This window comes from Mytilus trossulus, chromosome 8 (genome assembly GCF_036588685.1).
Source record: "Mytilus trossulus isolate FHL-02 chromosome 8, PNRI_Mtr1.1.1.hap1, whole genome shotgun sequence".
Taxonomy (NCBI): Eukaryota; Metazoa; Mollusca; class Bivalvia; order Mytilida; family Mytilidae; genus Mytilus; species Mytilus trossulus.
The window spans coordinates 22,121,685-22,148,822 of record NC_086380.1 but is presented as its reverse complement, the minus strand read 5'-3'; the positions used below and the strand labels follow the sequence as shown (position 1 = coordinate 22,148,822).

At 33.9% G+C, this 27,138-nt stretch overlaps 1 pseudogene; it reads right to left on the bottom strand.

The window, feature by feature from the left end:
* Positions 1-8,811: 8,811 nt before the first annotated feature.
* Positions 8,812-27,138, bottom strand: part of LOC134727464 (uncharacterized) — a 42,640-nt pseudogene continuing 24,313 nt past the window's right edge.

The window sequence follows — 27,138 nt, the reverse complement described above, 5'->3', positions numbered from 1 at the left end:
GAAATAACTGAGCCAAATTAAACCAAACTTTGCCACGATCATCATTGGGTATTAAGTTTAAAGAATGTGTGGCGTGACCCTGCCAACCAACCAAGATGGCCGCCACCGCTTAAAATAGAATATAAGGGTAAAATGCAGTTTTTGGCTTATAACTCAAAAACCAAAGCATTTAGAGTAAATCTAACATGGGGTAAAATTGTTAATCAGGTCAAGATCAATCTGCCCTTAAATTTTCAAATGAATCAGACAACCCGTTGTTGGGTTGCTGCCCTTGAATTGGTAATTTTAAGGAAATTTTGCTGTTTTTGGTTATCTTGAATATTATTATAGATAGAGATAAACTGTAAACAACTATAATGTTCAGCAAAGTAAGACCTTAAAATAAGTCATACGGCTAAAATTAAAACATAGGGGTAAAACGCAGTTTTTGGCTTATAACTATAAAATCAAAGCATTAAGAGCAAATCTGACGAGATTTTATTAATGTATTTTGTTTATCAGGTCAAAATCTATCTGCCCTGAAATTTTCAGATTGTTCAGACAACCCGTTGTTAGGTTGCTGCCCCTGAATTGGTAATTTTAAGGAAATTTTGCCGGTTTTTTTTATTATTTTTTTTAATTATTATAGATAGAGATAAACTGTAAACAGCAAAAAATGTACAGCAAAGTAAGACCTTACTTCAAGTCAACATTACCAAAATGGTCAATTGACCCCCTAAGGAGCTATTGTCCTTTATAGTCAATTTTTAACAATTTCAAAACATTTGTAAATTTTGACTAATATTTTCCACCAAACTACTTAGGCCAAGTTTATTATAGAAAGAGATAATTGTAAGCAGCAAGCATGTTCAGTAAAGTAAGATTTACAAACACATCACCATCACCAAAACACAATTTTGTCATGAATCCATCTAGCTGCGTCCTTTGTTTAATATATTCACATAGACCAAGGTGAGCGACACAGGCTCTTTAGAGCCTCTAGTTGAAACTAGATACCCAAATGATGATTCTGGCCAAGTTTGGTTAAATTTGGCCCAGTAGTTTGAGAGGAGAAGATTATTATAAAAGTTAACTACGACGACGGACGACAAGTGATGAGAAAAGCTCACTAGGCCCTTTGAGCCAGGCGAGATAAAAAAATCTATTTTTTTGTTCCATCATTCATAAAAGTGAAATAGTGAAATAATAACTCGCTTTAAGCAGAATGTCTCAATGTTGACAAAATAAACTAAGAAACATTACAGATTAATTATTCACTTGCAAATGAATAATTCGACCTCATGCATCCGTATTCATGTGAACGTCAATTTAACCCCTTAGCTGGAGATGGATAACGCATAAATCGTGTATGATCAGTCCTTTAAAAGAAAAGAATGTCAACATTGAAAGTGAAACAAAGGTAAATCATTTGATTGACTGATTCGATGCTAACAACAGTTTTATACAAATAAAAATGACGATTAACATATATTTTTAATCTATAATAAATGAAATTAAATTGACCAAAAAGAATCAAACTCCACGTTTCGTTTTCTATTTATATCGATACTTATGATTATATACCTTATATGGGCATCGTATGTTTTTAGAGGTCAACTCGATATTTAATTAGATGGCGTCTAGACTAAATTACAGACGAAACTGAGCTACATATTATCTAGCCACATTACTTTCACATCAAAATGAATCACTTACACTCCTATATTGTATTGACTGCTTGAATTTATGTATAAAGAAGACTATCGACATGAGAGGTTCTGCTTCATACTTAGACATTTTTCGTCATATTGACGACTTTAAACTAGCATCAACGACAAATATGATAGTTGCAAATGAATTAATTCCCATTTAAGGTGAAAACAATGTTCTGGTGTTTACATATCTCAATCAATATTGTAGGCTGGTGGATTAATTAAGTGGTAATAAGGAAATGTTCAGTGGCAATGTTTGTTCAAACTGGGTCGAGGTCACTGCTTGAGGAGTTTTATTCCCCGAGTGTATTACCAGCACTTCTGTGTTGACACGGGTTATCATTGATATGATCATAATTATTAATTTACTGTTTACAAAACTTTGATTTTTTGAAATACAGAGTCTTTTCTACCTAAGGAACATATTACCTTAGTGGTATTTGGCACAACTGTTAGGACTTGTCTCTCAATGCTCTTCAACTTCGTTCTTAATTTTGACATTTTTGAACTTTTTGTTTTGTTCAAGCGTAGCTGATGAGTCTTTCGTAAAAGAAACTCGTGTCTAGTTCAATCAAAAATCAATCTTGATATCTATGATGATTTTATCACATAACAATGTGGCAAAGGATTTAAGGATTTAAAAAAAACAAATTTGAATTTCTGTGTAAACAGTTCATGTGTTGCTTGTTAATTGTGTTATTTGGAACAATTAAAAATATAAATACACATTGACGATCGATCAGTAGAAAACACTGGAATAAAGAACAAAGTATATGGAAATTAAAACTTAGTTACTTTGTACAATTGTTTTATGGTTTGGAACAAGTAATTCCCAAATTTTCAGTCCTTTTTTGTACTATTGTTTGTAGGTTTATATATTCACTCTCACTGGGGGAGTTTTTTTTATTCTTCAAGGGGATCTACACAACTTCATTTTTTTAAATTTTTTTTTATTCGAGCGTCACTTGTTAGCCTTTTGTAGATGAAGCGCGCGTCTGGCGTAAATACACAATTTAATCCTGGTATCTATGATGAGTTTATTTACAACCACAGGGTCGATGCCACTGCTGTGGATTTTTAATTCCCAGAGGGTTTCACCAGCCCAGTAGTCAGAAGTGCTGACATGAATTGTCATTCATTTGGTCATATATATAAATTAACTGTTTCAAAACCTTTTGAATTTTTGAAATACTAAGGCTTTTCTACCTCAGAAAAAGGAAAAAAGATTACTTAAGATGTATTTGGCATTTTTTAAAGGAAATTTAGTCATCAATGCTTTTCAATTTCGACTTAATTTGGCCTTTTTTTTAATTATTTAGATTTAAGCGTCACTAATGAGTCTTTCGCAGACGAAACACGCGTCTGGCGTAAATAACCAATTTATTCCTGTTTTCAATAATGACTTTATTTACAACCACTGGGTCGTTGCAACTACTGGTGGGGTTTTAATTCCACGAGTGTATCACCAGCCGCGTAGTCATCACTTCTGTGCTGATATGAGGTGTCATTGAAATGGTCATATTTATAAATTTACTGTTTCAAAAACTTTTTGATTTTTTGAATTTCTTAGGCTTTTCTACCTCATGATCAGATTGCATTAGCTGTATTTGGCCAAACATTTTAGGAATTTTGGTCCTCAATGCTCTTCAATTTCGTACATTATTTGGCCTTTAAATTTTTTGGGGGATTTGGGCGTCACTGATGAGTTTTTTGTAAACAAAAAGCGCGTTTGGCGTAAATGCAAAATTAAACCGGGTTTACATGATGAGTTTATTAAAACCCACTGGGTTGATTCCACTGCTGGTGAAGTTTGAAACACAAGTACTGTTACGTAATGGAAATACACCGATATATAAAACCATCCTTTAATGCATGCGGCTGTATCTATTTATTTTAGATAATTAATATTAAGATTTCTTAGTTCTAAATAAGTGTTCTTCTCGTTGTATTATTTTTCTTGTCGCTGATAAGTGTGACCCCACCCAGCACTAGATGCACAATCTGTATTTATCAGCAATACACGGTGTTTTGTTTTGTTTGTTGATGTTTCAATATTGATTTTCCCCGTTACATTTACTTTGGAGTTTGTCACTTTTTACAATTTGCATCTCCAATTGACTTTCTGTTGCAATATATTTAAAATTAAATCTTGTCATATAGAAAACAAGTTGCCGTTGCCATTGGCTCAGATGTGTTGCTAGGGAAAAACAACAAATATTTTGGCAAAAATATCCATTTAATTTTGTAATATTTAAACAGTGTACGAGTGTACATGCTTAACAGGTTTAATTTAAAAAAAAAAAGATATATTTAAGCTGCATATAAATCATATTGAATGAGTTTAACGCCGCCATTATATTGGTTGCTAGGCAACAGAATTAACTAGTTATACCCAGCATGCAATTATTCTCTCTTGACTGTTCTTAGCTTTATTATTTACGAGTTTAAGTTCTCATAATATATATAAAAATAATTAAAATTGTAAAAGACTTTTACAGATGGCTTATACATCTATAAACATTATACATGCATAAGATTTATAAAAAGAAATATTGGGGTCAATGGGCAAATTTGTTAAGGCTATCAAATGGATAAAACTAGAGGATTCTGAAAATCCAACAAAATTTCCAAAACAAGACAAGCGAACATCCTTAAAAGAGGAGCGAAAGATACCTAATGGATGTTCAACCTCATAAGTAAAAAAAAAATACTGTCATGGCAAAAAAATGAAAAAACAAAAACAGTTCACAAAACACATTCAAAACTAAAGAGTGAGCAACACAAACCCCACCAAGAACTGGGGTTATCTCAGGTGATCCACATGTGGCACCAGTCATGTTCATCATGCAAGTTAATTTACAATTAATTTTGCAATTTATAATTCGAATTAAGTATGACGTAATTCCAGGAAAAGAACACGTGGTTGTGGTGACAAAAATTGAAACATATATCCCTCGTCATCTGTGAGGCAGGTATTCCGTAATGTTCAACCAAAGTTTCGAAGGAATGATTTTAACGTTACAACTTGGAACTCCTTGTTCAATAGCTTCCTTTTAAGTAGCAACCCTCCGTGAAAAAAACATAATCAGATATGCAAGCTCTGGAATGTGTTTTCAAATGGGAGATATATACCCCATATGCAAGAGCTGCGGGAATATTGGTACATTTGTACTTAGAAATGTCTAAAAAAGTCTAAACTAAGGGGCCAGAAACACATGTACACCTTAAAATTATTCCATACATCGAACATAGTTGACCCATTACTTTTAGTATACAAGAAACAGACCAAACCGTAAAAACTTTATTTCACTAATGACCCATGAAAATGCGATTAAAATCAGTGTATACATGACAGACAGACAGACTTGTTCACCTTACAAACATACCATAAACTGAACAAAGTTGACCTATTGCTTATTTTCTATATAGCTTTGTTTTTGAAGATAAGTCGACATGGTTTGAAAAATACAAATAATTACACAATAAATTACACACACAATTCCAATCAAATATTCTTGTTGTGGTTAGAAAATACCAAAAATAACAAACACCCTTGCAAACTAAATCCCTATCTTATATTCTATTTCAACCCATCGGTCAATTTCAGATAAAATAAACATCATAAAAATAAGGTACATTCATGTGACGCACAGGTTATAATTTCGTTGTGGTGTCATTAATTCATGGTAGGTGTCAGTTGTTATTCTGTGGTTTACATGTTGTAATAAAATTGAGAATGGAAATGGGGAATGTGTCAAAGAGACAACAACCCGACCAAATAAAAAAACAACAGCAGGTCACCAACAGGTCTTCAATGTAGCGAGATATTCCCGCACCCGGAGGCGTCCTTCAGCTGGCCCGTAAACAAATATATACTAGTTCAGTGATAATGAACGCCGTACTAATTTCCAAATTGTACACAAGAAACTAAAATTAAAATAATACAAGACTAACAAAGGCCAGAGGCTCCTGACTTGGGACAGGCGCAAAAATGCGGCGGGGTTAAACATGTTTGTGTGATCTCAACCCTCCCCCTATACCTCTAACCAATGTAGAAAAGTAAACGCATAACAATACACACATTAAAATTCAGTTCAAGAGAAGTCCGAGTCTGATGTCAGAAGATGTAACCAAAGAAAATAAACAAAATGACAATAATACATAAATAACACAGACCACTAGCAGTTAACTGACATGCCAGCTCCGGACTTCAATTAAACTGACTGAAAGATTATGATTTCATCATATGGACATCAGGCACAATCCTTCCCGTTAGGGGTTTAGTATCATACCATCATAACGTATATGAGAAGAACATAACCCGTGTCATGCCAACATTCCGACGCAAAGAATGTACATTTATAATATCAAATTAAAGATTCAAATAATTCAAGAAATACCGTTTGGAATACCACCGGCTACATGTGGTAAGGGGTTTGCTCATTGTTAAAGGTTGTATAGTTACCCATGATTGCTTACACTGTAACCAACGTTCTTTACACAGTTGAGTTGTATCATAGGCAATCAATCCACATCTCCTAAATTTTGATAAAAGATTGAAATAATTCAATACAAACCGCCGGCATCGGTAATATTGGCAAGTTGGTGTTCTTCTGATTACAGAAGTAACAAAAGTTCCTGTAATGGGATGAGAGTGAAGGAGGAAAACGACCCCACACTGACGATATGCCATGACGTGAAAAACACTGCCCCGGTATTCGGAGGATAGAATAATTCAAAACTATTACTGGTAACGATCCTGTCGATGTGGTAAACAAGAGAAAATTAATATAGAAAACAATCGTTGCTGTGGTACCACAGGAAAATATTGTATAATGTATTGTCGAACGTAGAATTATCCTGCCTTAATGAGTAGGTCTAAACATACTCATCTGCAAAAAAACGTGGTAGTTTGTACCGACTTACAATACAGCTGATCAATCCTACAACACGATTTGTTAACTCTTAACTCAGACTTAAGCTCCTTGCTTATTGTTCGAGGAAGCACCATTACCTTCGTCTGACATATGTCAGAAATGAACAAATATCTTTCTTGAGCTGTTATATTAGAATCGCAAATAACATGGCCATGATTTATTCTGTCTTTTTTTTTTAATAATACGACCAACTAAATTAACTCTTTTGAATTGAATTAATAACCATGAACCAGATTATCTGCTAAGTGCCAAAAGTTAAGGGGGAATGTCACTCTAAACTTTGGTGAATCCTGACAGATTGACATGTATACACCTTATAATCATAACATGCTTTGAATAAAGTTGACCTTTTACGGTCACTAAAAGACAAACTAAACCAGAAAAACTGAAGATTGACCATTATGAACCATTAATATGAAGTCACGGTCAGATGATAATTTCCAGACAGACACTCACACCGCTCACACCTTACAATCAAGCCATACATCAAATTTATTTGACCTTCTGCTAAAAATGTAAGAAAAACAGACCAAAAATCAATTAAAAATCAACAATGAGCAGTGCATCGTAAAAATGAGATCAAGGTCAAATAATAAGCTCCAGACTTACATTTATATTGAAACAAGAAGGTGTTCCCAGTACACAGATGCCCCACTCGCACTATCATTTTCTATGGCCAGTGGACCGTGAAATTGGGGAAAAAATCTAATTTGGCACTAAAATTAGAAAGATCATATTATTATCAGAGGGAACATGTGTGCTAAATTTTAAGTTGATTGGACTTCAACTTCATTAAAAACTACCTCGACCAAAAACTTTAACCTTGAGTTGGACAGTCAGACTAACGAACAGACGAAGACCAGGAAACATAATATAATCATACAAAATTTCATACACCAAATAGTTGATCTATTGCATTTAGAATAAGAACAGCTCAAAACACAAAAACTTAACATTAACTGAACCATAAAAATGAGGTCAAAATCAGCTGACGCATCCCAGATGGACAGATTCAACTTACAATCATTCCATATACAAAATATAGTAGACCTATTTATTGATTTTAGTATCAGCGATATGGACTTAACCACGAAAATTTTACTGTTAACTGCATGCTGACCCATGAAATGTGATCGAGGTCAAATGAAAACGGTCAGACCGGCATGATAACCTTGCAAAATATTCGCATACCAAATATAGTTATCATATAACTCTTAATTAGAGACAAATCTAACTAGTTTATGTCCAATTTATAGGCATGATGTTTTCTGGTTTGTGTGTGCCTTCATCTGTCTGTCCGTCCGTCCGTCTGTCCCGCTTCAGGTTAAAGATGGATGTTGTTTTTGATGAAGTTGAAGTCTAATCAACTCGAAACTTAGTACTTATGGTACCTATGATATGATCTTTCTAATTTAAATGTCAAATTAGAAATCTTACCTTCTTTCCACTGTCTACTTAAAATAGATAATAATAGTGCAGATAGGGCATCTGTGTAATAGGGAAACAATCTTGTTTATCAAGTAGTCACTTAACTATGAAAATGAGGTCAAGGACAATGGACATATGACAGATGGAACCTTCATAACATAAGGAATCTATATACAAAGTTTCTATGTTGTGATGTTACACATTGTTTCAGATAAGGGTGAAGGTTTGGTACCATTAAAATGTTTAAAACTGCTGCAAGTCTTTGCATCTGTCCCAAGTCTGGAATCTGAAGTACACTGGTTGTCGTTTGTTGATTTGTTTCTTGTTTCTCATTTTTAATATAGATTAGATCATTGGTTTTCTGGTTTGAATAGTTTTACATTAGTAATTTTTTGGGGCCCTTTATAGTTTGCTGTTTGGTGGAAACCTAGATTCAGTGTTGAAGACAATACCTTGACCTATAATGGTTTACTTTTGTAAATTGTAATTTGGATGGAGAATTGTCTCATTGGCACTCGTATCAAATTTCCCTATATCTATTGGAAAGATCCTGGCCTTCTACGTTCTGAAATATTAAGCTTTTAAGAAGTTAACTTAGCTAATGCCGCCAGCAGATCTCTATCCATATGTCAAAGGAATCAACTGTATAATGCTTCAATAAATGATATTCATATGTAATGCATCTAAATCTACTTTATTTCTTTATGAACATAATATAAATGTATCAGTGGGAAAAATATTTAGAGTCGTTTGATTATCATGTATCTTTATCGTTCGTTGTTAAATATTATCAAGCAATATATGCAAGTCTTCAGTGGTTAGTTACCATCTGATGGTTTGTCGTCTGCTATCCTGAAACTTATTTCTATAGCTTGGTCATCTTTGGTTCGCATATTTGAAGGAACTTTAAGAGGTGGAAGCATCTCCATTTGCCCAGATTTCTCATGACTGCTGTTAACGAGATATCTGGAGAATCCATAGTTTGATTGTGTGTCTCTATCATTTTCACCATTCTTCATTATCAACGACTTGTGGTGTGGAGCTTTTCCACCAATGTTTGATGTAATGATAGGTTCCAGTGTTTTAGTAAATCTGTCCATGGTTTTCTCGGTCATCAACACAATTCTGTCTGCAGTTTCAGGGCTGTTCTTTGTCTTGCTGTCTGCTTTCTCAACAATTGATTCACCAATGCCAACATTAATTTCTTGAGCAGCACTTTGTCGGATATGATCTCTACCAATGCCAACATTAATCTCTCGAGCAGTACATGGGGGAATAAGATCTTTTCCACAGCCACCATTAATATCTTTGACAGTATGTGAGGGGACAAGGTCTTCAGTTGAACTTGCATATGATGGCCTTATAAATCTCCCTTTCTTTTGACCAAGGACCTCACTACCAAAACTCCTGAAAATAAATTAGAATCATGAATAAACTGCAAAGTGATGCATCCCTTAGAAATTAAAAATAGCCTGGTATAGAAAAAAGGAGATGACTGTGTGGCAACTAAAAGCTAAATGCAAGGATTTAAACATTGTGCATTTTCCTATCCTATGCAATTGCTATCTTCACCTTTAATTCTAATACCTCATTGTTTTAAACATTTGAATGAACTTCAACTTCGTCTGAAATATTAAATTAAAATCCTTGTACCTTTGGTAACTAATTATACCATTATCTACACTTGCTTCTGAGTTAGATTTTAATTGTACCTTTCTCATATCTGAATGAATAATAAAACAATATTTATACAGATGAGAGAAAGGATGTGAGGTAGACGATGTTCCAAGCAAAACATGTTCCAAGCAAAAAACAATTTTCTAAAAATTGGTTAAAGTTTAAATGACAAAGGGTGACTATTTACAAAATATATGTTATCATATTTAAACTAGAGGCTTTAAAGAGCCTGTGTCGCTCACCTTGGTCTATGTGAATATTTAACAAAGGACACAAATAGATTCATGACAAAATTGTGTTTTGGTGTAGTGATGTGTTTGTAGATCTTACTTTACTAAACATTCTTGCTGCTTTCAATTATCTCTATCTATAATGAACTCGGGCCAGGTGAGCTAAAAAGAGAGGCAACAACATCAAAAACCAAAAATGTACACCTCTTAGTAAAAGTGGTGGTTCATGATTATAATTTTAGGAACGATTAGAAATTTGCTCACACAGCCACATTATTTTTTTTCATGAAAATTACTTTTATTATAACAGTTCTAACTCATGTGATGCCACAGTGATGGCACCTCTTTTACCTGTCCCTTGGAATCTCAAGACCTAACTCAATACCTGATACCTAATGACTCAAAACATACCATGTATTAGATCCAGGGTCTATTTTGTTGGGTCGTTTCTTCTTGTAGTAGCGCCTGATTAACATGAAACACATCACCAGAGTCAGTAAAACTGCAAAGGTCAACAAAATCGTTTTGACAACATTCAAGTTACATTTCTGGTACCCAATCAAATCCTCACAATCATAGAATACAGAACAAGGATTAGGATCACACTCGTTTATATCTGTCTGACACCACTCATCAGTGTAACCTCCGTCACATTTACAGGAATATTTCTCAAAACTGGAGGCTCGTTCAATGTCATCACAATCAGTCAAGGTTCTGTTTAGGCAGTTACCATGGACACAGGGTGCAATTAAGATGTAAACATTGACCTCTAGATTTTTGGTTGTGTATCTGGCTTGATCATATCCTCTGGCTGTAAACACTGTTCTTCCATAAAATGTTCTATCAACTGAAAGACTCAGCTTTAATTTCTTTTTAAGCATGCCATAAAACTCAACAGGTTCAAAGGTAAAGTTATTGAGTATAGTATTGTTTATTCTCATTGTGTAGTTTATTTCATTAATTAAAGGATCGACAAAATCAACATCCATGAAAGTCACAAGTCCCAAATCATACTTCTTTGTAAGATTTCCATCCAATAAAATTTGAACTGATTTCAAACCTTTGCCAGGAATTTCTACTTCTTCAAATATTAATTCTGCCTCAAACGGCAAAAGCACTGGAGCATCATTTATAGGGGTAATGTTAATTGTTATATTTCTGGTAGCAGACAGTGGATGGAATGGGGGCAATAGTCCTGTTTCTACTACTTTAACAATGATAAAGTCAACTCCATTATAATTCCTATCTGGAAGATAATAAATTGTCCCATCAGATGTAATGTTGGCTTGTCCATGAAGTGGTGGCTGAAGAATCGTGAATTCTACATCATCTGCTTCACTGTCTTCATACTGTATACCTCTCTGTCCATTCTTGTCCTGGAGGTCATCCATGTCTTCACTCACAAATAGTTCTGATGTAGTGATACAAGGAGGTGTGTTGGGTGCTCTCCTGGACATCACCATTAATGACCACATTCTGGGTAAAGGTACACTGGTGGGTACAGATCTTTTCTTCCTCATTGAAGGTCCATTTGTTGTCTTTGAGAATACTTCTTTACATGCCTAGATTGATAAAAAGAAAAAAAATGATTAGAGAAGGAAGTTCAAGTCTTTTCAAGCTTTCCACTATTTTTTTAAAAAAAAAAAATGATGGATTTCATAAAAAAAAATATATATAGTCTTTATTTTCCAAAGAAAATAAGTATATGTTTGAAGGCCAATGTAGTGGTATGTGTGATTTAGAATGTTAGGAAATAAGATGTGGAGATGGATAAACTTATTATTATGTAGACTATCTACCTACCTGTGTAGTGAACACTTTATTGACAAAGTCTGTTTTATCTTCTACATCATAACAAGTGTCAGTAGGGTGCTTCCATGATTCTTCAACTGCCAAAAAAACAAAATATAAAGTCTTAAAATGCAAATAAAGTTGAGTTGTCCCAAATCATGTGAAACATCTTTAAGGTATATCAAGAGATCTTAAAAATCTAATAGGAGCAAGAGGCTGTCACAACGACAGCAAACCGGATATATTAGCATTTATTTGTGTACTGGCAATATCACAAGAACCATTACTGATGATTGGTGAAAGTGAATATCGTCAATATCAAACTTGACCTCTATTTTGTCATCAGTATCAACATATTAAAATTTTAAAAGCTTAGATTGAATGGTCCGTGAGTAAATGCAACAACGTGAATGGAAACACCATTTTACGATCTTTCAAGAACCATAACTCCTGAACAGTAAAAGTCAAAATCGTCATTATTGAACTTGACCTCTATTTTGTCATCAGTAACAACATATTAAAATTTGAAAAGCTTTGGTTGAATGGTTCATGAGAAAATGCACAGACACGACTGGAAACACAATTTTTCAATCTTTCAAGAACCATAACTCCTGAAAGGTAAAAGTCAAAATCGTCATTATTGAACTTGACCTCCATTTAGTCATCAGTTACAACATATTAAAATTTGTGAAGCTTTGGTAGCACAGTTCATGCTTAAATGCACAGACACGACTGGAAATGCTATTTTACGATCTTTCAAGAACCATAACTACTGAACAGTAAAAGTCAAAATCACCATTATTGAACTTGACCTCTATTTTGTCATCAGTAACAACATATTGAAATTTGAAAAGCTTTGGTAGAATGGTTCATGAGAAAATGCACGGACACGACTTGAAACACCATTTTTCAAACTTTCAAGAACCATAACTCCTGAACAGTAAAAGTAGAAATTGTCATTATTGAACTTGACCTCCATTTTGTCACCAGTAACAACATATTAAAATTTGGGAAGCTTTGGTAGAACAGTTCATGTGTAAATGCAAGGACACGACTGGAAACTCAATTTTTCAATCTTTCAAGAACCATAACTCCTGAACGGTAAAAGTCAAAATCGCCATTATTGAACTTGACCTCCATTAAGTCATCAGTATCAACATATTAAAATTTGTGAAGCTTTGGTAGAACACTTCATGCTTAAATGCACAGACACGACTGGAAATGCTATTTTACAATCTTTCAACAGTCAGGGGCATTACTTAAACAAGTAACAATTAAAATTACCTATACAAGTAATGTTGAAAACGAGGCTTATTTAAATATAACTTATATAAGTTATTTTTCTGAATATTATTTTTATAGGTGTCCAAGAATACAGATTTTACTACCTTTAAATAATTTTCATGGTTATCTGGTTATTTTTCCCTTGATATATAAAAACTAATTCTTTAGAAACACTAATTAACTTTCCAACGCACTTTTCTTTCATACCGACGCTTCTGGGTCAAAGATTGGTCTCTTGGGACTATTAAATCATCATTTTCCTCTAAAATCTTGAAGGTAGACTGATATAAATAGATAGATACTTGTGAATTAAATAAGACCTGAGGTTATTTATAATTTGTAACCTAAATCAATTACATATGTGCCTTAGATAAGTGTAATTGCTATTTTTTTCAAAAATGTTTAAAATAACTTATTCAAGTAATATTTTTGTCATTATTTTCAAAGTAACCCTTTATCTCTATACTCCTCTCAAATCTGATAAATTCTTTATTTTATGATATAAAATGTTGTTTAAAATCATGAAAACTACATTAAGTCTATGTATCTATTGAAAATTAAAATAACTCTATTAAGTAATTTTAATATTTTTAAAATAAAAAAATACTTATATAAGTAATTAAAAAAAATAACTTGTTTAAGTAACGCCCCTGACTGTTCAAGAACCATAACTACTGAACAGTAAAAGTCAAAATCATCATTATTGAACTTGACCTCTATTTTGTCATCAGTAACAACATATTAGAATTTGAAAAGCTTTGGTTGAATGGTTCATGAGAAAATGCACGGACATGACTGGAAACACCATTTTTCAATCTTTCAAGAACCATAACTCCTGAACGGTAAAAGTCAGAATCGTCATTTTTGAACTTGACCTCCATTTCGTCACCAGTAACAACATATTAAAATTTGGGAAGCTTTGGTAGAACAGTTCATTTGTAAATGCATGGACACGACTGGAAACGCTATTTTTCAATCTTTCAAGAACCATAACTCCTGAACGGTAAAAGTCAAAATCGCCACTATTTAACTTGACCTTCATTTAGTTGTCAGTAACAACATATTAAAATTTTAAAAGCTTTGGTTGAACAGTTCATGAGTTACTGCACGGACAACATTTGATTGCCGCCCGCCCGCCTGCCGAGCATCCCAAAATCAATAACCGACATTTTTGTCACAAAAATCCGGTTAAAAATGGTTTGATATCCTAACTTTTATAAACATATGTACCAAGGAACACATTTTTCATATTGAAAAACTAGAGGCTCTAAAGAGCCTGTGTCGCTCACCTTGGTCTATGTGAATATTAAACAAAGGAAGCAGATTGAAAATTGACTACAAAGGTCAATAACTCCTACAGGGGTCAATTGACCATTTCGTTCAAGTTGACTTATTTGTAGATCTTACTTTGCCTATATCTATAATAATATTCAATATAATAACCAAAAACAGCAAAATTTCCTTAAAATTACCAATTTAGGGGCCGCAACCCAAAAACAGGTTGTCCAATTCATCTGAAAATTTCAGGGCAGATAGATCTTGACCTGATTAACAATTTTACTTCATGTCAGATTTTCTCTAAATTATTTGGTTTTTGAGTTATAAGCCAAAAACTGCATTTTACCCCTATGTTCTATTTTTAGCCGTGGCGGCCATCTTGGTTTGATGGCCAGGTCACCGGACACATTTTTTAAACAAGAAACCCCAAAGATGATTGCGGCCAAGTTTGGATCAATTTGGCACAGCAGTTTCAGAGAAGAAGATTTTAGTAAAAGATATATAAAATTTACGAAAAATGGTTAAAAATTGACTTTAAAGGGCAATAACTCCTAAAGAGGTCAACTGACCATTTTGGTCATGTTGACTTATTTGTAAATCTGACCTTGCTGAACATTATTGCTGTTTACAGTTTACCTATATCTATAATAATATTCAATATAATAACCAAAAACAGCAAAATTTCCTTAAAATTACCAATTCAGGAGCCGCAACCCAAAAACAGGTTGTCCAATTCATCTGAAAATTTCAGGGCAGATAGATCTTAGCCTGATTAACAATTTTACTCATGTCAGATTTGCTCTAAATGCTTTGGTTTTTGAGTTATAAGCCAAAAACTGCATTTTACCCCTATGTTCTATTTATAGCCATGGCGGTCATCTTGGTTAGTTGGCGGGGTCACCGGACACAATTTTTAAACTAGATACCCCAATGATGATTGTGGCCAAGTTTCAAATAATTTGGCCCAGCAGTTTCAGCGGAGAAGATTTTTCTAAAAGATTACTAAGATTTACGAAAAATGGTTAAAAATTGACTATAAAGGGCAATAACTCCTAAAGTGTCAACTGATCATTTTGGTCATGTTGACTTATTTGTAGATCTTACTTTGCTGAACATTATTGCTTTTTACAGTTTATCTCTATCTAAAATAATATTCAAGATAATAACCAAAAACAACAAAATTTCCTTAAAATTACCAATTCAGGGGCAGCAACCTAACAACGGAATATAAGATTCATCTGAAAATTTCAGGGCAGATAGATCTTTACCTGATTAACAATATTACCCCATGTCAGATTTGCCCTAAATGCTTTGGTTTTTGAGTTATAAGCCAAAAACTGCATTTTACCCCTATGTTCTATTTATAGCCATGGCGGCCATCTTGGTTAGTTGGCGGGGTCACCGGACACAATTTTTAAACTAGATACCCCAATGATGATTGTGGCTAAGTTTGGTTAAATTTGGCCTAGTAGTTTCAGAGGAGAAGATTTTTGTAAAAGTTAACACAGGACGACGACGGACGACGACGGACGCCGGACGCCAAGTGATGAGAAAAGCTCACTTGGCCCTCTGGGCCAGGTGAGCTAAAAATGTACACAAGCACTACTTTTTGTTGTTGTGAGTCATTTGATTACTTTATTGTTTTTTGCTGAAAGTCTAGTGGAAAGTATTTCATAAAGATCCAAACTCAACTTTGTCAAACATATAAATGTGACTTACAGTTATCCCAATAAACTAGGACAGGAATTTCTGTGTTTGTATCAAATAAACTGCTGTCAAACTTTACATTGATACTGATTTCTGTCAAGCTTTCGACTGAAGTTGATGGTGATAAGTAAAACATCAATCCAGCATACTGCTTCAGTCTGGAATTAAATAAACAGCTTTCATGTTAGTCTGTTTTCTTATGATACTAACCAACATTATAATGCAAAATCGCTTGTAACATTTATTTTGAATGTATAATGTCACCTATTATCATGGCATCATTTCTCAGTTGATGCCTTGAAAACTTTCACACAAGCGCAGACAACATATGACAGATTTTAAATTTATTTAAAGTTGTTTTCTGTTTGTTTCATTATAGACTGGAGATAACAGTATTGTATTTTAAGCTCTGATGACATCAATTGGTTATTTGATGGTCGCAAATACCAGTAACTTGTACCAAGTCAGGAAGTTCACAGTAATGTTTGCCTTCATTTTATATGTTTGAGCTTTCCATTCTATAAGGAATTTTCTGTTTTGAATTTTCATTGGAGTTTGGTATTTTGATATTTTATTTTTTAAGTAGTTTTTTAGGAATAAACAAACATCTAACTAACCGATGTCTAAGAAATCTAGATGTATCATTCTGTCTAGTTTGAGGGTCTATAAGATATCTAGTATATTTAGCTGAGGCTGCAGTTCCATAATCTGCTGTTACATCTGTCTGGTTCAATATTCCTGCCAATATGGTCACATTTATACCTAAAACAATATACAATATATATAGTATGAAGGTCTATAAGATATCTAGATATAAGATATCTAGTATAATTTGCTGAGGCTGCAGTTCTGTAGTCAGCTGTTTGTTTGATTAATATTCCTGCCAATATGGTCAAATTTGTACCTAAAACAATTCACACACCTTAAATAAGAACCCAAAGAAAAAAATATTTACATCTGTTAATTAACCTTATGCTAGTAAGTTAAAGGTATGGTTTGCTTGCTTGCTTCTTTTGTATTAATGTTTGCTCAAGCATTGTCATTATGATTGACACCTGAAAACAGTTTTAAGGCAGAGTTAAACTTGTATATGTAAAGCAAAATTATATCCGGGTGAAATTTGATCCGGAGAAAAAAATGTAACAGTAGTTGTTGTTATTTTTTTATCCGGAGGAAAATATTTCCCTGGGATATTTTTTCCTTTGCCGTGAAATTCTATCTGGGTAGTTCACTTATTGAATAGTTATTAGAAAAAACGACGTATCCTTTACAAATAGTATGAAATAATAATAGTGTATTTGAATTAAACCTATTTTGTAAAAAAAAATGTATTATAATGGGAATTATTTCACAATTATCATTGAAAAAATCCTGAAAAAAATCTAGTAAATATCATTCGTTTAAAAAGAAAATTATCATTAAACATAAGAAAGAAAACCAGAAATAATTTCAAAGATTAATTTGTAATTGTGAAATAATATCATGATTAAATAAGGTAAGTGAAATACATGTAAAAGTGAGTTGTTTTCAGATCTCAGTACAAATATAAATTAAAACGTAAAGGTAGAAATATAGTTGCATTACTACTGTTAACAGTAATGGAAGAATTTGATTATGATAATATTTTTAATATTTAAATAGTCTGGAGACAAAGATGTTGTTGTTGATTATATGGAAATCAGATAAATTATAGCATAACAATATATTGGAACAAAAGCAATTTTAACAGCTGGATAGTATTTACCTGTGAAATGTTATCTGTCTTATTAAAAAATCATGTTGTAAGTCATCTTGTTATATAAATGAATATATAAAAAATATGATTCAAGGAAAAATTTCACTATGAAAAAGATTCAGGAATATATTATATTACATTGTAATATCTTTAAGATATAAATTGCTCATAATTACCCCCCTTTGATAAATTATGCAAATTTGTTTTACCTTTGTGAAACATTTTATAATTAATGTCAGGTATATATTGATTGCGGGTAAGTTACATACTAGTTAGTGGGACTATATTTCACAAGGTTTTGTGAAATATGATACGGCAAAGATATACCGGTACATACTATCCGCATAACACAGATAGATTTTCACTCCTCTGGAAAAATTCTACCTATGAAATACCATGCCTGGAAAAAATTTACCGTGACAAATTATCCTCAGGAGAAAATATCACAGAGGAAAAAATAAACCGTTACATATACACTTTATTTAAATTTCATTGGACACTATCAAATAATCAATTTTACTTATATACAGTTTATATCTGTCAAATGGAGCCAGACCAGCCTCTTTTTCACAGAGGAAGTAGTGATATATGTGCCAACCAGGAAGACTTTGAAGGTCTTTAATAGTTTGATAAGTTAAGAATAAAGGTCAGAATCTGCCAAATTCTAATCAAGTTATGAGGAGAATGTATGTTAGTCCTAAGTCAGGAACCTGATGTTCAGTAGTTGTTGTTTGTTGATGTGGTTTATATAGATTAGACCTTTGGTTTTCCTGTTTGAAATATTTTACACTAGTAATTTTGGGGCTCTTTAGATCTTGCTGTTACGAGTGAGCTATGTCGAAGACCATACTTTGACCATTACTTGGTTACTTTTACAAATTGTCCATTGGATAAAGAGTTCTCTCCTTTGCATACATACCACACCATCTGATATCTAGGCCAATTTTTTTGGGGCCCTTGAACAAATATTTATTAAAAATTTATTAAAATACAAGATTCAAAGTGATCTGAAGTCATATCTGTATAATGATATATTGAATCTATAATTTTTTTTTTTTTCTTTCAAGAATAAAGACTATCATCATAATACCTCATAAGCTTTAGACATAGAGACAATAAATAGTTTTAATCTCAATCTACATTTCCTACACAGGAGCAATAGCTTTTATTTTTACTGACAAATTAAGGTGTTAAACTGATATAAATCTATATTACTACCATACCTTTGATAATAATATCAGCAGATACTTTGGTTGTAGTATCTTGTAACTTTATTTCTCCATGAAGCTTGCTACTTTTACGTTTTCTTTTGTCAGGAGTTCCAAGTTCCAAATCAGAATCTCCAGTGCCTGAAACAAGCAACAAAATCAGATTTAAATATAAGTTTATCAATATTTATTTAAAATGTTCTTGAAATTATTTTCTCTGTTTATAAAGTTTTACAAAATAATAGACAAAACTTGCATTTTACCCCTATGTTCAATTTCTAGCCATGTCAGCCATCTTGCTTGGTAGGAGGCCACATTTTAAAACTAGATAAACCAATGATGATTGTTAAATTTAGCCCAGAAGTTGTGGAGGGGAAGATAATTGTAAAATTTACTAAATGGCATGACCTGGGTCCCCTTGTGATGAAAAACACTAACTTGGCCATGCGAGGTAAAAATGCAAAGAAAATTTTATTTACATATGATATTCAATACTTACGTTTCACACACAATGGGTTCGAGTAAATAGTTGATGACAGATGAGATCTCCCTACAGCATACAATGTCACATAGACACATTTACCAGGCTCCAGGTTAAAGAAGGTGTTCATTTTAGCAGCCTTCATTGTCTCATTATTCCAGGTTGTGTTTGCAAATTCTCCAACTGAAGCATTAAGTGGAGTCTCATCAATCCAAAGTTTACCATCTCTGATGAAGGCTTTCTTAGATTCTGTGATACCAACCATAATTCTGGGGAAGACATCATCTGTACCTGGCTCAGATCCTATTTCCCATTCTACAAAATAAAACTTGTAGTTAATTGGAATCTAAATAATTCTGGAGAAGACATCATCTGTACCTAGCTCAGATCCTATTTCCCATTCTGCAAAATAAAACTTGTAGTTAATTGGAATCTAAATAATTCTGGGGAAGACATCATCTGTTCCTGGCTCAGATCCTATTTCCCATTCTGCAAAATAAAACTTGTAGTTAATTGGAATCTAAATAATTCTGGGGAAGACATCATCTGTACCTGGCTCAGATCCTATCTCCCATTCTGCAAAATAAAACTTGTAGTTAATAGGAATCTAAATAATTCTAGGGAAGACATCATCTGTACCTAGCTCAGATCCTATTTCCCATTCTACAAAATAAAACTTGTAGTTAATTGGAATCTAAATAATTCTAGGGAAGACATCATCTGTTCCTGGCTCAGATCCTATTTCCCATTCTACAAAATAAAACTTGTAGTTAATAGGAATCTAAATAATTCTGGGGAAGACATCATCTGTTCCTGGCTCAGATCCTATCTCCCATTCTATAAATAAAACTTGTAGTTAATAGGAATCTAAATAATTCTGGGGAAGACATCATCTGTACCTGGATCAGATCCTATTTCCCATTCTGCAAAATAAAACTTGTAGTTAATTGGAATCTAAATAATTCTGGGGAAGACATCATCTGTTCCTGGCTCAGATCCTATTTCCCATTCTGCAAAATAAAACTTGTAGTTAATAGGAATCTAAATAATTCTGGGGAAGACATCATCTGTTCCTGGGGAAGATCCTATCTCCCATTCTGCAAAATAAAACTTGTAGTTAATAGGAATCTAAATAATTCTGGGGAAGACATCATCTGTTCCTGGCTCAGATCCTATTTCCCATTCTGCAAAATAAAACTTGTAGTTAATAGGAATCTAAATAATTCTGGGGAAGACATCATCTGTTCCTGGGGAAGATCCTATCTCCCATTCTGCAAAATAAAACTTGTAGTTAATAGGAATCTAAATAATTCTGGGGAAGACATCATCTGTTCCTGGGGAAGATCCTATCTCCCATTCTGCAAAATAAAACTTGTAGTTAATAGGAATCTAAATAATTCTGGGGAAGACATCATCTGTTCCTGGCTCAGATCCTATTTCCCATTCTGCAAAATAAAACTTGTAGTTAATAGGAATCTAAATAATTCTGGGGAAGACATCATCTGTTCCTGGGGAAGATCCTATCTCCCATTCTGCAAAATAAAACTTGTAGTTAATAGGAATCTAAATAATTCTGGGGAAGACATCATCTGTTCCTGGCTCAGATCCTATTTCCCATTCTACAAAATAAAACTTGTAGTTAATAGGAATCTAAATAATTCTGAGGAAGACATCATCTGTACCTGGCTCAGATCCTATCTCCCATTCTGCAAAATAAAACTTGTAGTTAATAGGAATCTAAATAATTCTGGGGAAGACATCATCTGTTCCTGGCTCAGATCCTATTTCCCATTCTGCAAAATAAAACTTGTAGTTAATAGGAATCTAAATAATTCTGAGGAAGACATCATCTGTACCTGGCTCAGATCCTATTTCCCATTCTACAAAATAAAACTTGTAGTTAATAGGAATCTAAATAATTCTGGGGAAGACATCATCTGTACCTGGGGAAGATCCTATTTCCCATTCTACAAAATAAAACTTGTAGTTAATAGGAATCTAAATAATTCTGGGGAAGACATCATCTGTTCCTGGCTCAGATCCTATTTCCCATTCTACAAAATAAAACTTGTAGTTAATAGGAATCTAAATAATTCTGGGGAAGACATCATCTGTACCTGGCTCAGATCCTATCTCCCATTCTGCAAAATAAAACTTGTAGTTAAGAGGAATCTAAATAATTCTGGGGAAGACATCATCTGTACCTGGCTCAGATCCTATTTCCCATACTGCAAAATAAAACTTGTAGTTAATAGGAATCTAAATAATTCTGGGGAAGACATCATCTGTACCTGGCTCAGATCCTATCTCCCATTCTGCAAAATAAAACTTGTAGTTAAGAGGAATCTAAATAATTCTGGGGAAGACATCATCTGTACATGGCTCAGATCCTATCTCCCATTCTAAAAAATGAAGTAAAATTAAGCTTGAATTATTCCTCATTTTGCACTGCTGAACTTTTGATCCATTCAGTATACCACATTTGACCATGTTTAGTACAAGGTCTTGTTTAAAATTGTGTTTAATGCGCATTATCTATTACCATCTATATATATTTTAGGTATATCAGTGTGCAGTATACACAGCCAATTACGGTAATGTGAAATTCATAATCATTTAAATTAAGTAATGTATTTATGAAATTTTATTAATTTACCTGCCTTGTCGCAGCATGCTATCCTTAAGGATAAATTATCACTCCATAAAAACCCAGAAGCAGAGCAAACTTTGATGACAATTTTCCTGGTACAATGAGTTGTAAAATTTACACCATTACATATTCATCTACACAATGTATCATTAAATAAATCTTAATTCAGCATTCATAATAAAACGCACTAACATATATAAAGTAAAAAGATATAATACTTATAATTACCATAAAAAGCCACATCCTTTTTGCCTCCCTCCCATTCCAAACCAATATCGTGCTCTTCTGCTGTAAATATGGTATCATCTACGACATCATCACTGTACATGTATGACAAGGTGACATTACTGACATCTGGTGGCATGATCTCCACGGTAACATTACAGGACTCCTGGGACGTCAGGCCGGCGGAGTTAACAGCTGTCACTGTGAGATAATAGATATGGTCATGCAGGAGTTTACCTCTCAGTCCATCTACCTTAATCTTCTTACTGAATCCTACAGAAACAGGTGGCTTGATGTCGGATTTACCTGCAAAATAAGTTTGATATAAACTACAGTCAACAACATGCTTAATGTCAGATTTACCTGCAAAATAAACTTACTATGTATGATATTAATTCTAGATGTTTATCGGTAATTATGAATGACTGCTTAAGTCCAATAACAAATTAAATGCATATTCAAGACAAGTAATGTTAATGTAATATAAATATTAACCCTAGTTTGTAAAAGACAGATATGCTGAGCCAGATTTCAATTGTATTAGATCACAAAGTAAATCTGCAGAAAAAAAAATGTCCCTATCTCACTGGACTTATTCTGACTCCAAACCAACGAGTCTTACTCCTTACTGCCAATACCATGGTAGAGAGGTAACAAATTAATACTAATTGTAAAGTCTTTACTTTAACCCTTCCAAAAACATCCTACCTGCTTCTGTTCCAATTTATAAGATATAATCCACAATGTTTCAGGGGGAGATAACTTATACATCCTACCTGCTTCTAGCTGTTCCGATTTGTATGATATAATTCATAATGTTTCAGGTGAGATAACTTTTACATCCTACCTGCTTCTGTTCCAATTTATAAGATATAACCCACAATGTTTCAGGTGGAGATAACTTATACATCCTACCTGCTTCTAGCTGTTCCGATTTGTATGATATAATTCATAATGTTTCAGGTGAGATAACTTACATATAAACATCCAACCTGCTTCTGTTCCAATTTGTATGATATCATCCACAATGTTTCAGGGGAGATAACTTAAACATCTTACCTGCTTCTGTTCCAATTTGTATGATATAATCCACAATGTTTCAGGGGAGATAACTTAAAAATCCTACCTGCTTCTGTTCCAATTTATATGATATAATCCCCACTGTTTGAGGGGGAGATAACTTAAAAATCCAACCTGCTTCTGTTCCAATTTATATGATATAATCCCCACTGTTTGAGGGGGAGATAACTTAAACATCTTACCTGCTTCTGTTCCAATTTATATGATATAATCCACAATGTTACAGGGGGAGATAACTTAAACATCCTACCTGCTTCTGTTCCAATTTATATGATATAATCCCCACTGTTTGAGGGGGAGATAACTTAAAAATCCAACCTGCTTCTGTTCCAATTTGTATGATATAGACCACAATGTTTCAGGGGGAGATAACTTAAACATCCTACCTGCTTCTGTTCCAATTTGTATAATATAATCCACAATGTCTCCCACATCTTCACTACATTCCCAGTAAGCTCCCATACTACTGTTAGTACCCTGGTATATAGTCGGTTCTTCCATGGAGTTAGAGGGATCCACACATCTAACGTACTGTAAGTCTGGAGGAGTTGTATCTACCATAATTCCCTTTGATTGAACCACAGTTTCCTGTCCAGCAAAGTTAACAGTTTTGACATTGTAATAGTATGTGGTGGCATTGAATTGATTACCGTCAGTAGAACTGTAGTTTGACTTCTCCACTGTAGCTGCTGTAAGTGACAGGTTTCTAACAACAATATCAATTATCTGGAAATCTTCTGTGTGTTTTTCTGTACATGACTTTTCACACCCAATGTTACAACCTGATGAACACTGAATACAAAATGTTTTATACAGAGTCATTGGAGCAACAGAATCTGTGTTGTTTGTAGAATCTGATATTCCGACCCATAATTCCTTTATTTGACTTTCTCCGTCATAAAATGCGGCTCCATACACACATTTCATACTTTCAACTTTAGGCAATGGTATTTTTAGACTTGTTATAATAGCTTTTCCAACGAAAGGATCCATTATGTTTTCTATTGGAGGAAAATAATTATCCTTATTCCAAGTATACAGTCCAGACACACCAATGTCCTTGAACTGTATCCCATTAAACTGAGCCATAGTTTCTCCATTCAGAAAAACCTGTATACTCCAAGTTGTAGTAATAGGAGTTGTGACTTTTTCCAGATTGACAATAAAGTTGTTATAAGTCACAGTAGGGTCAAACTTCACTTCAACTTGTCGTGTGATTGTTTTATACTTGTCTCTTATCCATATGAAGCCATACCATTTCCCATTAAACTGGTACCCAGGAATGTGAAAGCCAACACCATAGTGATCAAGAAGTTTAGTACCAGGGTCATTTGAGCCATTTAGTTGTATGTTCCCATGACCTTTGGTTGTTTTTATTTGGTTAGTGATTATTGGATTCAAGGTTGAAGTTATGAAATCAGTGACATTCTTATAGTCTTCAGTGGTGTTTTTTAATCTGTCATCTGTTATATTCTCTGTCATCAGATCGTCAGCCATTAAGTCTGTAGAGTCAGTGGTCACTGCTGCCAACATCTTGCCTTTAGTTGTACTGGTCATTGTAGGGACAGCTATGGAGTTTCCAATACCTTCCATCACTACATTGCTATCATTATCTGGGGGACTGAAAACAAAGTCGGAGAACACACTTTCAAAATCAGAAGCCAGGAACCAGCTAGTAACCATCTGGTTCCCAGATGCAGCTTTCAGTATGGTACTATAGTTACCCTCTAGGATCTTCTGAGAGGATAATTTTACACCTCCTTTTATAATATGCTGTAATTGATCATCATGGCGAATAAACAAGGATAATGTGTCGTCTTTCTGCACTACACATTCTGAATCAAAGTCTAATCCTATTGGTTCTAACTGTACTGGTGAATGGAATTCTGGGAAGACTTGAACTTGTCTTGGACATTCTGATGCCTTCTTAGTATGAGCTATCCCAATCATTCCCTCCATCTTGTTTGTAGAAGATTGGAAGGTTATGTCAGATTTCCAATCTGTTCCCATTTTGACAGCCCCAGGAATAGGTGGTGTTATATCTAACCTTACTGGAGGTGACCTGACTGTTGTCTTCAGTCCAGCTCCATTTATAGCTGTAAGAGTAATTTTATAGGTGAACCCTTGGCTGAGTCTTAAATCGTAAAATTCAGTTTGAAGGTCACTGGTGACATCAGTCGATCTCATAACAGAATAACTACTACTAACGCCATCTTCTGGGAATTTTCCTTCATCATAACATGTAGTTCCAGAATACAGTTTGACTTCATACTTGTGTACAGAACTTTCTGGGTCCATAAATTCAGTCCAGGATATTTCCATTCTCTCTGAATCAAAAACATATGCAATATTTGGACCTTCTCCACCAGGCAGATATAATTCTCCAGCTGAAGGGGGCGTGGCATCTATCATTAGGGAGGGACCATAAGATCCGATACATCTTTGTGTAGAATCAGTGGCTATTACTGCAACATAATACTGATGACCATGAATTAAGGTCAAATTCTTCATCTCAGTGAAGGTATCAATGCCAACATAATGTAGAGGAACCACATCAAAGTCAGGAATGTATTGTCCATACTGTTTACAGTTAAGTGTTATATTAGGCAGTTGTATAGGTTTAAATGTAGAAACACCAACTCTGAATTGATCGATGCCCATATCAGCTTGGAATCCACTCCAAGATACATACAGTTTATCAGTGTAAGATTGTACTGTACTATACTCTACCAATCCAGGAAATATCTCATCATGGTAGCCTACTTTGATTCCATTAGAGCTTTCTTCCTGGTAACTGCCAGCATTACTGTAGCCTCTTACTGTCATATAATAGGTTACAGTTTTGGCAGTTAAATTCATGTTTTTGAATGAATATGAGGTGTTCAGTCCAACATCAACAAAGTAGTGTACATTGCTCCTGGTTTTAGCATATCTTCTGTCAGTTCCTATAGCAACTTCATACTTTCTGATCTTCTGTGTTGGATCACGAGACTTGGCATCTCCAAAAGGATCCCAGTTAACAAATAATTCATAAATAGATTCTTGATAAGTTAAATCATCTCTCTCCCCATCCCTAACTGTCCCTGGAATGGGTGGTTCTATCTTTACAGCTATCCCATCAGACCTAGCAACTCTTGTCCTATTTAGAGCATCAACTGTTCTGATAATATTAATGTAAGTAAAGCCATTGGTCAGATTCATGACATCTGAGTAGAAATGAGAATTAGCTGCAGACAAGGGGAGGTAATCCTGTAATACATTTCCTTCAATGTCCTCAATAGACCATTCTGCAGATTTTATCTTACATCTGTCTGAATACTTCCAGTAACCTTGAATAACATTCAGTGACGTCTGGTAGTCCTCATCTTTAAGACTGGTACCATCAATTACAGATAACTGAGGTACCAGACTAATAATCACAGGGTCAGAGGTCACCTGATTATATAATCCAGCCTGGTTAAAAGCTCTTACTGTTACTGTTACATCACTGCCATCCTCCATATTTAAGTAGGGGATCAAAACTTTGTCTTTAACAACAATTGAAGAGAAATCTTGGATATTTGTTGTCCTTCCATATGCTCCAATAGCTGCTTCATACCTGAAATCGAACAATAAAATAATTACTTTTCAGTTGAAAATATTATTACTGTGTGCTCAAGTCCTCACAAACATAATTTTGATAACAAGTAATTATTTTAGATCCCCCTAATCTGTAATTAACATTCACTTATATATT